We start from the raw sequence: 15,187 nt of genomic DNA, 5'->3' as shown, positions 1-15,187 counted from the left end.
TTTTAAAAGGAGAACAATAATATAAAAAATTGTGGTATTTGACACTATGTACCATTCATTCATTTAATTATATTTATTGAGCGCTTACTGTGTGCAAAGCACTGTACTAAGCGCTTGGGAGAGTATGATACCAAAACAGACATATTCCCTGCACACAACGAGCTCACAGTCTAGAGGGGGAGACAGACATTAATATAAATAAATATCTGATATATACATATCATCCAAGTCTCTTGAATCTTGTCTTAGCTTTATATGCCAAGCCTTATACAAAGCTTTGTGGTAGAGACAAGATAATCAGGTCGGACACGGGCCCCGTCTCACATGGGGCTCACAGTCTAAGTAGAAAGGAACAGGGGTATTTAATCTCCCTTCTACAGATGAGAAAACTGACGCACAGAGAAGTTAAGTGACTTCCCCAAGGTCACACAACTCAATGTCTCTGAGAATAATAAAAATCAGACTATTAAGTAATGATAAGTGCTTGAGGTGGCAGAAGTGACAGTGTATCACAAAAAGGACTGAAAAGTATTCCAAAGCATTTGTTTTTATTTTGGATGTTTGGAAAACTAGACAGAGAAGAGCTTTTACATTTTTTTAAATTGCCTAATTCCTTAGATATGATTTTGCAAGTTCCAGTAACATGCATAATTTATAAATATTACATATGATTTATCAACAGCTAAATTTAGCCTGTTTTCTGTGCTGGGAAGATTATGATCAGAATCCAGTTCTCATAGAGTGGGTGCAACTTCGATCTTATTAACATATTACCTGGTTAGCTTAGTTAACTTTGCAAATTATGTCAGAAGAGCACATATCTGAAATCAGAAATGGGAACTGAAAGAAGCCTGAAGGAAAGAAGGGCCTCTCAGAACTTTAAAATTTAAAAGTACTTTAGATTCTGAGAAGTTAGAGATAGGACTTGATTCTTTTCTTAAATAAGGTAGAAAGGATTCCCAAAGCTGGGAATCCATTTAATGCTAATGACTTTGATTTGTTCCAAATACAGTCTTGGGATCTAGCACATCCTTGCAGAGATTTAATAAACTAAGTTGGAAATTTTCTATAACTGATATCTGCTGAAAACAGGCCTCCCATAAGCAACAACACTCCGGGCTGACCAGAGGTCAGTAATGAAAATAAATCACTCATTTTAACTGCTTAATGCACACTGACGCACAGCACAAGATTTCATGAGAACTGGAAATGAATGTACTCCCATGGATAAAGCGAAGAGGGTTATGAAAACACAGTAAGCTTCATGCATGGGCTTATTGAAATCTCACTCCCACAGTCAGCTTTTGTAGATTTAACCATGTGTATCTGCAAAATAAATGAGATATTTAAATAGAACAGAATATGCCCTTAAAGTGGTTTATCAATCTATGGATCAATAATCAACAGCATTTATTGAGTGCTTACTGAGTGCAGGGTACTATTCTAAATGTTTAAGAGTGCACAATGGAATTGATAGGCATGATCCCTGCTCTTGCATAGTTTACAATCTAGGAGGAGAGGCAGACATTCAAATAAACTACAGATAAGAGAAACATCAGTGTAAAGGATATACAGATGTTGTAGGGGTGGAGGTTAAAAATCAAAATGCTTAGGAATATTTTAGAACAATTACATAAGGACACCTCATGGACTGTAAAACAAGTTGAGCTTTCAGGATGAGGTCTTAAGGATGTGAAATTCCTAAAATGAAACCCTGGGAATGTATGGAAAATATCTCTAAGACCTGGCCTGGATTCAGGCACTTGGCCATTATGAGGCAGGAAAAAATGTGTGTTCCCCTCCCACTCATTATCTGGGAGGCCAGGAGAGCAACAGGTTTTTAGCAACTTGTTTCAAGAAACCCAGAATAGGGGGAGCACAATCTAGGTAGCTTGGAACCATAGCTTTTGGCCTTTGTCAGAGATGGAAATTGGATGGAAGATTGGCAAAGGATGAGGAAAACGTTTTGGTACCACCTAACTCTACCAAAATACAAAATATTTTAACTGGATGCAAATGATTTAACAGGGATTCAATCAGGAATGCTCTGAAAAATAATCATTCTCATTTCTAGCCCTGTGTCTTTTTTTATGGTATTTGCTAAGCACTTATTATGTGCCAAGCACTAAGTCCTGAGGTAGATACAAGATTGAGGCAAGTGGCAAAGGAGGAGTGAGAATTTAGCTTCTCTGATTCCCATGCCCAGGTTCTTTCCACTAGGCCATGCTGCTTCTCCAGCCTGGGTTGCTTTTCCAAAAAATGATTTAAACAGGTGAGATAATGTACAGCTAAAAGAGAGCATTAGTGCCCAGTTATGTGATGAGGATGTGGTTCAAGAACCTCCTGAATAGGAATGAATAGGCCACTCCCACCTTTGAACTTTGCTTTTTGGTCAGTTGCCCCCCTGGCTTTTGCACTGTCCTTATTTACTTAAGCAGCAGCTTGAGAAGTAGCATGGCCTTGTGGAAGGAACATGGGCCTGGAAGTCAGAGGACCTGCGGTCTAAAGCCGGGTCTGCCAACTGTTTGCTGTGGGACCTTGGGTAAATCACTTAACTTCTCTGTGCTTTAGTTTCCTTAACTGTAAAATGGAAATTAAATCCTACTCCCTCTTAAACTGTGAGCCCCATATGCAACAGGGACTGTTTCCAACCTGATAAACTTGTATTTACCCCAGGACTCAGAACAGTGCCTGTCACATAGTAAGTGCTTAACAAATACCATTAAAAAAAAGAAGTTAAACCCATGATGTTTCTGCTTGGGGGGATTTTCATGTCACGTTGATGTATGCAAGTTTAATCTTCCTAGCAGGGGCCATGGACATAAGCCCTTCTGCAGAAACATTCCTTTCATTCTTCTATCTGCACCAGTCTATAGAGAGGCTCCACCAGCAGAACAAGACAGATTACAGCCAAAACCACTTAGGTAGTGACCAAACCTTGCTATGCCCTGATTTATGCAGCTATGAGCCTTTTGCATACATAAACTCTGACTTTTGATAAGAATCTGAAAACTCACCCATCTCAGTCAGTATATGCTGACTGAGAAATTTATAATAAACCAAAAGCTTTCATCTTTTTACTGTACTTTTCCAAGAGCTTAGTAAAGTGTTCTGCACATAGTATGTGATCAATCAATACCACTGATTGAGGCAGCAGAGAGCAAGGTGTATTTCCTTAGCTCCTGATGCCCTCAGCTCCTTCTCCCCACCTTGGATGGATGTAAGGAAACAGAGACAGGGAATCAACCTATTCTCTCGTATGTATTCCCATTCAGTTGAGGGTGTGATTGAGGAGAGCAAGAGCGGACAAAATAAGGTCCATGGGCCCTAACAGGGGGACCAATTTCTTCACAAAGCACATTCACTCTCCCCAACAGTGGCTCTGACTGGTTTCAGAGACTGAAGGGAGGTACAATCTGTGACTCCTTCATGCCATTGGCTCTGGGGATTGTGAAGCAGTTTCTGGCTCCAGGTCAATTAGGAGGTACTAGGCAAGGAAGTGAGTATTTTTAAGGGGCTTACAACCCCTCTCTTGCTCTCTTCCTGACAGCCAGAACTGTGTGTGCACCGCCTTCTACAGACTGCAAAAATTGTGAAAAAACCCTCCTTCTAGCCAAAATAATTGCTCACCTTTGGTATAGAGGGGGGTTTCCAAAACCAGCTCTAGAGGGTTAAGAGCCAAAGCATTATCTTTCTCCTCTGTCCAGTGGAAACACAGAGCAGAGGCCAGCAGGAATTTAATCAATCAGTCAAACAATCAATCAATAGTATTTCTTGAGTGCTTCTTGTGTGCAGAGCACCATACTAAGAACTTGGAGGAATACAATACAGGAGAGTTGGTAGACATGTTCCCTGCCCACAGTGAGCTTACAATCTAGAGGGGGAAGCCCACATTAATATAAATGCTTAATTTATAATATATGACTTACAGATATGTACTAATATAGGTGCTAGAGGTGCCCAAAGGTCAGAGATCCAAGTTTAAGAATTGGGGACAGCTGCAACACAAGTACAGAGTATACCCTAAGCAAATAAAGAATCAAAGGAATAGAAGTGACATTGAGTGGTTCTTCCAATTTGTTTCCCTGAATCCTCAAGTTTGCTAGAAATGGCTTGCCCTGTCCTTGTTTTAGATTATGGGTCCCATGAGAGACAGGGACTGGGTTTAATTATCAACTGTGTATTCCCTCTCAATATTTAGTACAGTGTTCTGTACATAGTGAATGCTCAATAAATACTATTGTTACTACTAAAAATCTTAAAAGACATCAGTATGACCACCTGTGATGAAATATTTCATGTTTCATACTCATAAAGCTCCAGAAATGAAACCTAAATTGCTATTGCAGTTTTGTTCTGAGGTCAGTGAATATGGAGACTAGCATTCTCTGTCCACCCCTCACCCCAACCCTCTTGGGACCCAATCTGGTGTGAGGAAAGAGCATGGCTCTGGGAATTATGAGACCAGGGTTTAAATCCCAGCTCTCCTATGAGTCTATGGTGTAAGATTGGCAATTCACTTAAATGCTCTATGCCTCGTTTCTTCACCTGTAAATTGGGGGGTAATAAGTCCTTATTTTATAGGGATGTAGAGATGGCCAATATAAGGGACTTTAGAAAATAAAAGTTCTTCAGAAATCCCAAAGTTACATTCCCTTATGTTAGGTCACTTTAGAAATTTCCTATCTGCATGATATTATCTGAGTTATTTTAACTCTTCCTCTAAATTCCTACCCTTGAATACTTTAAATATGTCCTTGCTGTCCTAGTCTGAAAGAGTTAATGAAGTGCTATAAAGCAGCATGGCTCAGTGGAAAGAGCACAGGCTTTGGAGTCAGAGGTCATGAGTTCGAATCCCGGCTCGGCTACTTGTCAGCTGTGTGACTTGGGCAAGTCACTTAACTTCTCGGTGTCTCAGTTACCTCATCTGTAAAATGGGGATTAAGACTGTGAGCCCCACGTGGGACAACCTGATTCCCCTGTGTCTACCCCAGCGCTTAGAACAGTGCTCGGCACATAGTAAGTGCTTAACAAATACCAACATTATTCCTTTGGAAAGAGCTCTGATCCAAAAGAATACAAACTTCTGCTATAACCCTACTTATTGCTGCTGGATGTTTTTCCTGTTAAAAAGTTATTTTTAAGAATAATTTTCTGAGTTAATGGCTCCATGTTATTAAAAAAGAAGAGAAAATATGCAGGGGACTGAATTTTTCAGGTTTTAAATACTTCTTTCCAAAAAAGGTTAAGCATTTTGTTTTTAAAAACCACAGCTGAGTATATTTAGTCTATGTCTAGTCACTAACTTTCAAAATGAAACAAAAGAACTTGAAGTAAATAAAGGAAAGCAAGTTCATTTTTAATACACTCTCCTAATGGGGGTCTGGCTGAAATCTAGTGGCTGAAATGGCATCACCTGGAGACTTCTTGACTCTGTGACCCTGAACCAGTTTCACCTGGAGAATTCCTCTAACTGATTCTGAAGCAGACTCGCTGGCTAGAAGGACTCTACCCTCCCTGTCTCCACACCAGTGCCACTTGCCTCTGTACAGGTCGATGAGGGGGATTAAGATCTGCGTTACCTGTTCAACGGCTCTGGTGACTTTCCAGGCCAGCAACCAGACTCTAAATGGTCAGTAGCCATGGGATAATGCTGTTTCCTGGGCAAAGTCTTGGAGAGTAACAGGAATTGGGTTAACTTGTTTGGGAATTGTTACCTGAAACCCTGGCATGGGTCCTATAGTGATTCTATTAACACTCAGTTAATCATCCTCTTCTCATGTTTGCAAGGGGATATGTTGATTTTGGGTGGGTCCAGTGAGGTCCCCTAGCACCAGTTGGTGGCCTGGGTTTGTGGGTGGGGGCTTGAGCCAAGGAGGAGCAGTAAAAACCCTTAGGATAATGGTCCCACCACTTCCTGATGGCATAAGGTTTATTCTTCTAAATTGTGTTGAAAACTGTAAATTTGTTATGGTAATCTCGGGAGTTTTGAAGTTGAAAATTTTCTTTTTTTATGGTATTTGTTAAGTGTTTACTATGTGTCCAGCACTGTTCTAAATGCTGGGGTAGATATAGTTAATCAGGTTGGACACAGTCCCTGTCCCACACGAAGCTCACAGACTAAGTAGGAGTGAGAACAGGTTTTTGAATACCTATTTTACAGTTGAAGGAACTGAGGCATAGAGAAGTTATGTGACTTGGCCAAAATCACACAGCAAATGGTTGGCAGAGTCGGGCTTAGAACCCACCATTCTCTCCTAGGCCCATGTTCTTTTCACTAGGCCACATTGCTTCTCCAGTTCTTCCTATAGAAAACTCAGTCATAAAACTGCTCTCTGTTGATCTGATAGCCTGTGTTTCTTATGGAACCAAAATTAACCTGTCAGTATCATTTCAGCTGCCTAGTAGGATAATTTTCATACAACTGCACAGTTAGCATCAGGACCATGCCCAGATATTTTTTTGACTTGGATTAATGTACAAGCCTGACAGTTCTTTTCAACCTACAACTATATAGTAGTGTAAATACCATTAATGGAGGAGAGGGAGACAGGGTGCCCTGAGTGGGGCAAATATCTGAACTTCTCAACTTCTTGTTCCCTTTAACACCTCATATGCCTCCTCTGTCCTTAAGCAAGCACTTTTACTGCCTTCACCCACTGACCCAATAGTAGAAATCTCCCTAAGCTTGATTCTGGCTAGCACAATCAAACATATGATTTTGGGGGTCAGGAGGAGAGGCCAAGATGAAGAGTTAAGGAGTTTTTAGAATTAAAAAAATACAATTCCTTAGTCCTTATAAACTCCAATTTTTTAAAGTTAGTTCAGATAATGAAAAGACAGGGTAGAAAAACAGGAATACCAATTAATGAAATAGGCCCAGAAAATAATCCAAAATTAACTCAAAAATCCATTTTCCACATGTGATTACCTAAATAATTTTTGTTTTACCTAAATAAATATCTGTCTTATCACTGGGGTTAAGGCCAGCAGGTTTTCTCTAAATCTAGCATTAAAACCCATAGGACTTAATTCTAAATGTGATGTGGTCTGGTTTCTCTTAATGCATTTACTTATTCTGACTGTAAAAACATGGTGGGTAGGAAAATTGTCTATCCACTCTGTTGTATTGTACTCTCCCAAGCACTCAGTACAGTAACACTAAAAATACCATTGATGACTGATGACTCTCGGAGGTTTTTGGAAAGAGGGAAACACTGAGTCTGGGGTGGTTTAAGTGTAGTACATTGGTTTAGGCATAGGCTGGTTTAGGTATGGCCTCATGGAAAGTTCACAGACCCAGCAATCAGAACACCTGGGTTCTAATCCCAGTTCTGTCATGGTTCTGCTGCATGATTTGGGGCTTGACACGTAATGTCTTTGTGCCTCAGTTTCCTCATCTGTAAAATGGGGTTTAAATCATACTTCCTCCTACTTAGACTGTGAGCCCCATGTGAGACAGGGATTGTGTGCAATCTGATTATCTTGGGTCCACTCCGGCATTTAGAATAGGACTTGACACATAGTAAGTGCTTAACAAGTACTATAATTAATATTATAATTTAGGAGTAATATGAGAACTCGGGAGATTGTTTCCAGTTCTTGGGTTTTAGGATTTTCAGAGTATTGGAGGAGTTAGTAAGTGGCACCCTCTTGGCCCAGTAATGCCTTTGCCAGATTATTAATTTACACCACCATTAGCGAAGACTTTTTACTGTGTGGTGTTGGACCCAAGGGATAGATAGCTTATTCACATAGCTGGATCTGTCCAGTGTTTTAGAATTTAATCTCCAAGGAAGCCAATCACTCTCTGATCATTACATAATTTTAATTCAGATTAAGACTTTTAACCAATCCTTTGGGAAGAGAAAAGCAAATTTCTTGGGTCTATCTTTCTGATATAAGGATTCTCCTTTAGCTCTCCAGTTCCAGCACAACTGTAGTTCTTTTTGAGTTAAGGAACAAATTCAACTCCAGAAGAGACCACTTTGCTTATATGTTTCTAAAGAGGGCACTGAGTAAGTCCTTTAAATATGATCCATATTCAAGGAATTCATGATACAATGTTCTCTATTGCCTCTGTTTCTAATACAACTTCATGACAATGTTTCTTCAATGCCCTCTACTACCCAGCTCTAAGAAGGATGAAAAGATAAGTAGTTTGGAGGTTGAGTGGAAACTAGGACAGAAAGAAATAGATACAGGGGTAAGCTTTTTCTTTTTGAGTATGGGGATAAGAAGGGAGGGGAATTTAGAGAAAGGAGAAAATGGGACAGGATTTGGGAGTAGCTAACAGGTTGAAAGGCCCAGTTGGGATTTTATCAACCCAATGCTGGATAGGTGAAGTTGGAAGGCCAGGTCAAAGCACCTGGGGGAATACTATATGGAAACACAAAGGGTCAGTGGTAACCAATGTCCCCATGAAGATGGTACTTTTGTGAGTTATTTCAAACTTCTCAATGAGGAATCTTAATCTTATGGTTTTGCTCATCTTTCCATATCATGTAGAGATGTTTGCTCCTTACACTGACTTTGATAAGTATTACTAACTTCTGGGCCTCTTGAAGCCAGACGTCAATTTGGTTCCGCTTCTATTCAAATCAGAAAATGCAAATGTTTGTAACATTTTTGTCTATAGTGCTAAAGAGGATAATCCATTAACAAATGGGAATTGGAAGAAACTCATGAATAATACCACAAAAGAGTGTTACTAGCAATCTGGATTGTCTTTGAGGTGTTCAGCTCACCTCCAGGGGACTTGGATTTCTATCAGTCAATAAATACCATTGAATGAATGAATTGGTGCCATTTTCCTAATAGGTTCACAGACCAACTGCCCCCAACCTTCTCTGTTTCTGCATCTTTGTAAGGAGGGTGTTATCCAAGTGAGGATCTCTCAAACCTACCCACCGTGGCCTTTTTGAAAATTCCACTCCAACTTCCTAATAGGGCTGCATAACTCTTATTCAATGGTCCAACCATGAGGAAGTGAGGCAATCCCTCTCATTTCTCAGAGTTGTGAGCGAGGCGGCACCAAGGGCCTCTTTGTTTGGCCGGGTAGGTGGGTGGTAGCCCTAAGAATGAATAGCCCCTTTGCCAGCAGACAATAGGAAAAGGCTGAGCCATTAACTAGTGGAGAGGTGTTAATCTCTATTCAGGTAATTATTTCCAGAGCACCACCTGTGAGCCGAAATGTCTTTGAATTTCTAGTCTAGGAAATTAACAAGAAACCAAGATGTAATGTACTTAAAGTGGATCAATCCCTTTTTTTCATAGTTTTTTGAGGTCCATAAATCACGATAATATACTGAAATTTGACCTAGTTTAAAGAAACTTTTTCCTGCTTAACATTAACTTGCTAGAGACTGACGCTCTTGAGATTAATTCTATTAATTCACCTTACAGTTTTTAATTTGAGCCCCTAAAACCCAGCATTCATCAAACAGGCAGTTTTACCATCCTAGCTCACCTTTACTTAACCTGCTAAAATGGCATTTTAAACCTATAATATGTTACTCCTGCGGCCTGCAAATGTTTGCTATGGAGAAGTTAAACATCAAACCCTAAAAGGAGTTAACAAACAATCAGTTTCTAATAGCCTGGTGATTCAAGGTAAAGCCTTATTTTCCTCCATTAGAGCTATTATAACCCCACAGAAAAGACAGAAGTCCTTCTCTCCAAACAGGAAGGGAAGAAAATTTTATCTCCCATCTAAATTAATTTGCAGTTTCTGCTTAAGTAAAGTTTGTTTTATACAAACAGAACCCTTTTTGATAATGTAGTGGAAAAAGAAGACTTTCCTTTTAATGATTTTTAGCGCTTACTACCAGCATTGAACATTTTTCTAAGTGTTGGGGATACAAGATACTCAGGTTAGACACAGTCCCTGTCCGACACGGGCTCACTGTCTAATAAGAGGGGGAACTGAATCCTCATTTTGCAGTTTTCTTTAATGATATCTGTTATAAGCAATTACTATGTGCCAGGCACTGTATTAAGCACTGGGGCAGATATAAGATAATCAGGTTGGACATAATTCATGTCCCCTATGGGGCTATCAGTGTTTCCCCATTTTACAAATAAGGTAACTGAAGCACAGGGAAGTTAAGTGACTTTCCCAAGGTCACACAGCAGACAAGTGGTAGAGTTGGGATTAGAACCCAAGTCCTCTGACCCAAGGGCCTGTGGTCCTTCCTCTAGGCCATACATACTGCAGTTGAGGAAACTGAGGTAAAGAGAAGTTAAGTGACTTGCCTAAGGTCACATTTTAGGCTGCCTTTGATGGTGAAGTGAAGCCTCATACTGAATTGGATCAGATCCACCCTGAATCAACAATCCATTGTAGCCATTATTTGGCATTATTTGGTCTCTGAGGACTTCTAAGATATATTCATTTTTCCCTGCCTATCTCTCTTGGGCCCTGATCTTTGTACACCATTGTAAACTCTGGGCATGCAGAACTTCTGATGAGGCTGATGATATTGTTGTATATTTAAGGATGTGTGAGAATCCTGTTTATGCCACCACTGTACATTTTGATTCCATTCCAACATTTTTTCCTCAACTGTTATCTTTTGCCTGATTGAACATTCTCCTACCAACACAGACTTACCCCTGAAAACCAGATCATGATTTCTGACTTAATCTTAGTACTACAGCAGAAATTTAGTATGAGGTCTCTTTCTGTATCGATCAAATTCAGATATAGGCAGGAGTTTATAGTGAATATGAGCTGCATGATTTCAGGTTTTTCAGATGCCATTGAGGTTCTCTGTTGATAATCACCAGGCTTTTGTCAGTACAGAACTGTTCCAGAAGCCAAAGCTTTCATAATTGAACTTCTTGGTTATCTCATGAGTTATGCAATATCATAATGGTATTTCTCACTGATAACTCAGTATTCCAGGAGCACCCTTACACTTGAAAGTTTTATGTGGCAAGCCTTAGTATATAGCTTCTTGCTATTACCAAATGATTTAGAGATGACTGTTTTTCTACTGCAATATAATTTAAAATACAAAGATAAAAATTTATTTTTCCCAAGTCCTTCATATGAATTTAAGATTACTTCTTAAATGGGTTGCTGAGAAAAAATTGAGCACCCACTAGGACCAGCGTTGAACAGTAGTTAGATCCAAACTTAATCCCTTTTTCAAGTTTAGTTTCCCAGAATTAGTTGAAGAGGGGAATGTTACTGAAGAGGCCTATAATAAACTGGGTCATGTGGAATCATGAGTGTATAAATGAAGTCTGGGGAAGGGCTGGCTGGTGACTCAAATATTCCAAATGTGGATGGTGAGAGGAGGGATGAGGGAGAAGGGCAGGGGTGAAGCAGCATGAGCTAGGAAGAAAAGTTGTCACTTACCAGCTTCCTTTCTCCTTCTCTGGCCCATGCCAAGGCTGGGAAATGGGGTAACGCTACCCCAGAAACAGTATTTATTGAGCATCTGTGTGCAAAAAAACCCAAACTGTATTAGATGCAGGGGGAAAAAGACAAGGATGAGAATTAGACATAGTCCCTGTTCCTAAAGGGCTAGGAGCATCCTTCCCTTCCTACCCCCAATCTAGAGTTCACAGTGATGTGGAGGGAGGGGCTCCTAATTTGAACGCTTAGTACAGTGCTCGGTACAGTACAGCCACAGTAAGGGCTCAAGAAATACCACTGGTTGATCGACTGATTGACCTGGGTCCCGATGCCAACTTGGGAGATCACATCATGCCAGTAAGGGAGTCAGAAGGGAACCTCTTTGCTAAATTACGTTCATCTTCAGAAAGTGTACACATTTGTTTCTTGGCTCAAAAAAAAAAATCATCCTTAGGTTAATCAAAAGTCAAACAAAGGCCACTTGAGGTCTGTTTTGGAAAGTAGGTTTTCAGACCATCATTCAGTGTCTCAACTAAACAGCTTCCATTGTCCCATTGAAGGATTCTCAGCTGGGCAGCCACACTGGCAATGTCTATGCTCTCTGTAGGTGACCAGTGATTTGAGTGTTCAGGCATTTTGAGCCAAAGACTTTCGTGCTGCTGCCAGGAAGTATTTTTCCTCTTACTCACCCCTTCACGATCAAAGAGTTAGGTATAGGGAAGCAATGTTTAAGTCAAACAGTTCCTTATCTAAATTTTAGCTTATTTCTCCCTTTCTGAGTCTTAGGTATGTTCCCTCTAGCAGTATAGACCCAGAAATGAGATGGCTGCCTTGAACAAGTGCTTGTTCACATTAGGTTCCCCCAGGGGCTAAGTACCTTTGGCTAACCCCTGTTTGGCAGAGGTCCCAGAATCAGTACTTCTGGATCTCTCAGTCAACAACAGTTCACTTCTTAGTGGAATTCTAGGAGTCTACAACTAAGGAGTTGACACTTGAAGAAGGTTCTGTGGGAAAAGATGTTTATCATTTAAAAAAAATCAGATAAATCTGTAGTTGAAGAGGAATTCCAAAGGAAATAGATTTTTGAATTTCTACTGTTTGGAAACAAACTGTTTAATAAAACTTTGGATCTGCAGAGTGGTGTGTCCTAGATTTTGGAGTCTAAATCTTCTGAGTCAACTGGTAGAATTGCCTAAACTTGGCTCAGGTTAAGGAGTAACCCCACTTTTCCTCATCTCCCACTCTCTTCTGCGTTGCCCCGACTTGCTCCCTTTGCTCTTCCCCCACCTTCCAGCCCCACAGAACTTATGTATATATCTGTAATTTTATTTATTGATGTCTCTCTACCCTCCTCTAGATTGTGAGCTCATTGTGGGTGGGCAGTGTCACAGTGTGCTCTTGTATTGTACTTCCCCAAGCATTCAGTATAGTGCTCTGCACATAGTAAGCACTTAATATGATCGAATGAAGGAATTAATGCGTAGATGGAGGGAGAGAGGGATACACCACCAAACTCAGAAACACCTTCCAGTCACCCAGCCTCTTTCTCATTTACATGCACACATATACACACACAAACTAGACTTTAAGCTTGTTGGGGGCAGGGAATGTGTCTGTTTACTGTTAAAGTGTACTCTCCCAAAAGCTTAGTATAGTGTTTTACACACAAGTAAGCACTTGTTAAATATGACTGAATGAACTTGTAAACCCCTTATGGGTGGGGTCGCATCTTAATATTTTTATGTTCCCCAAGCGCCTACTCTAGAGTTTGTGCGGTAGTGTCCAGTAATTTGACACCGATACTCACATGTACTGCATTTACTGAAGGGTGTGTTCTCAGAGATGGTTTCAATTAGAGGAACCGAGACAGGAGCAGATAAGAAAGCCCGGCTCTACCACTTGTATGCTGTGCAACCTTGGGCAAATCACTTAATTTCTCTGTGTTTCAGTTCCTTCATCTGTAAAATGGGGATTAAGACTGTGAGCCCCATGTAGGATATTGACTGTTGTCCAACTGGATTAGCTTGTATCTAGTAGAGTGCCTGGCACGCAGTAAGTGCTTAACAAATACCACAGTAGTAAAGAAAACAAAACGCCTGCTTCTACTACTATGGCCATGTGCCTGAAAAAAGGGGCAAGGCCCAAGTCCCTATTGCAGCCTCTGTTCTGCAGCTTTTGGCCGAGTGGCCACAATGATGATGATGGTGGTGGCTGCTACAGCAGCTAAAGTTTCTTTGCTATTTACTGTGTTGCTGCTTCACTTTTTTGGGTGCTCCAGAGTTCTCACCTCCTGTCAGAAGTTAAGCCAGAAGCAGGACTGTGCTGGCAGGAGCAGGTGAAGATTAAAATTCCAAAGATTACACTGCTGCTGCCAGGCTGCTGCCACTACCACTGTGACTGAGGGTCTCTTCCATGCCAAGTTTACCTGAACACTGCACTTTGAGGACTAAGGAAGAACTACAGAAATGGTGACCCCAAATCACATGTGTAAGCATATATCTTACATATCTATAGGCATTCCCAAGTAGGTAAGCATAGTAGAGAGTAGAGATTGAATGAAAGAGATGAGTCAAGGATAATACCAAGGTTAAGGGCATGTGAGATGGAGAGGATGGCGGTGGTGTCTACAATGATGGGAAAGTCTAGGTGAGGACAGGATTCGGATGGGAAGGTGAGAAGTTCGGTCTAGACATGTTCTCCCCCTCTAGACTGTAAACTGGTTGTGGGCAGAGAATGTGTCTACCAGCTCTGTTATACTGTTACAGCGTACTCTCCCAAGCACTTAGTCCAGTGCTCTGCCCACAGTCAGTGCTCAATAAGTATGACTGACTTCAGTTTGAGGTGTCAGCTGTTGTCCAGATATCAAGACTATCAATCCAATACCTTTTTTTAAAAAAAAAAAACCAGAACTGTGTTCCTTTTCCAAACATCTCATGGCAAGGACACCTTGAAGTTAGATAGCTTCTGTTTGCTGAGAGAGGAAATTCCAGCCAGACTCTGTTTGGTTTTTGGTCACAGATGTTTATGTCCCCCTACCCCTCTACGCCTATTGAAGTATCTCAAACAGTGATTCTTTTTTTTCTTTTTGTAGTGTATCCAGAAGAAAAGAAAAACCTTATGTACCCTAAAAGCAAAAGGTAGTGTAAATAAGAGATAGATGACAGAGAAACTGTTAACCATTGAGAATTTAGTAGAACAAAAAAGCAGGAGACGTTAAAGAAATATGCCTGGGCTTGCCCTGGCTGGGCAACAGCACAGAGCCATTAACTGGATTCTGATTTGGGGCCTGTACTTTCACAGGCTTGCCTGGGATAGAAGAATGTTAGAAGCACCACCCAATCCACTGGGGATATGGCATTTAATCAGCCATTCTCTAGTGACCTCCCCTGGCCAATCTAAGGAGAGACATTGACTCTTTAGAAAGAAGGCTAAGCCTTCCTACCTCCCATCAAACTTACGCTTAAGAAGAGGGAGGTGGGGAAGAGTGTAGTCAAAATTAAATTCCTTGGAAATAAATAAATCATCAGCTTGAGTTTGCATTAAGGCTCCATCAGACAACCTATTTTTAAACCTGGGAATTTAGAGGCAAAAACCAACCCTAGTAATCAAACAATGGTTTTATTGAATGCTTACTGTGGGCAGAGCTCTGTACTAAGCACCTGAGAAATTACAATCAATAAAGGTGGTAGCATCGTGGCTTTGTGGAAAGAACACGGGCTTGGGAGTCAGAGGATGTGGGTTCTAATCCTAGCTCTGCCACTTGTCGCTGTGTGGCCTTAAGAAAGCCACTTAACTTCTCCATGTCTCAGTTACCTCATCTGT

The 15,187-nt window shown here is 40.7% G+C and overlaps 1 long non-coding RNA gene across 1 annotated transcript; it reads left to right on the top strand.

Annotated features, from left to right (window-relative positions):
* Positions 1-5,461: 5,461 nt before the first annotated feature.
* LOC114817183 lies at positions 5,462-14,904 on the top strand. The gene is made up of 3 exons (XR_003765020.2): positions 5,462-5,632; positions 13,644-13,852; positions 14,457-14,904. It is a non-coding gene; the product is annotated as an uncharacterized LOC114817183 (long non-coding RNA).
* The last annotated feature ends 283 nt before the right edge of the window (positions 14,905-15,187 follow it).

Source organism: Ornithorhynchus anatinus, chromosome 16 (genome assembly GCF_004115215.2).
Source record: "Ornithorhynchus anatinus isolate Pmale09 chromosome 16, mOrnAna1.pri.v4, whole genome shotgun sequence".
In the NCBI taxonomy this organism is placed as follows: Eukaryota; Metazoa; Chordata; class Mammalia; order Monotremata; family Ornithorhynchidae; genus Ornithorhynchus; species Ornithorhynchus anatinus.
Note: the sequence above shows the minus strand (reverse complement) of the source record. Positions and strands in the feature narration are given on the sequence as shown.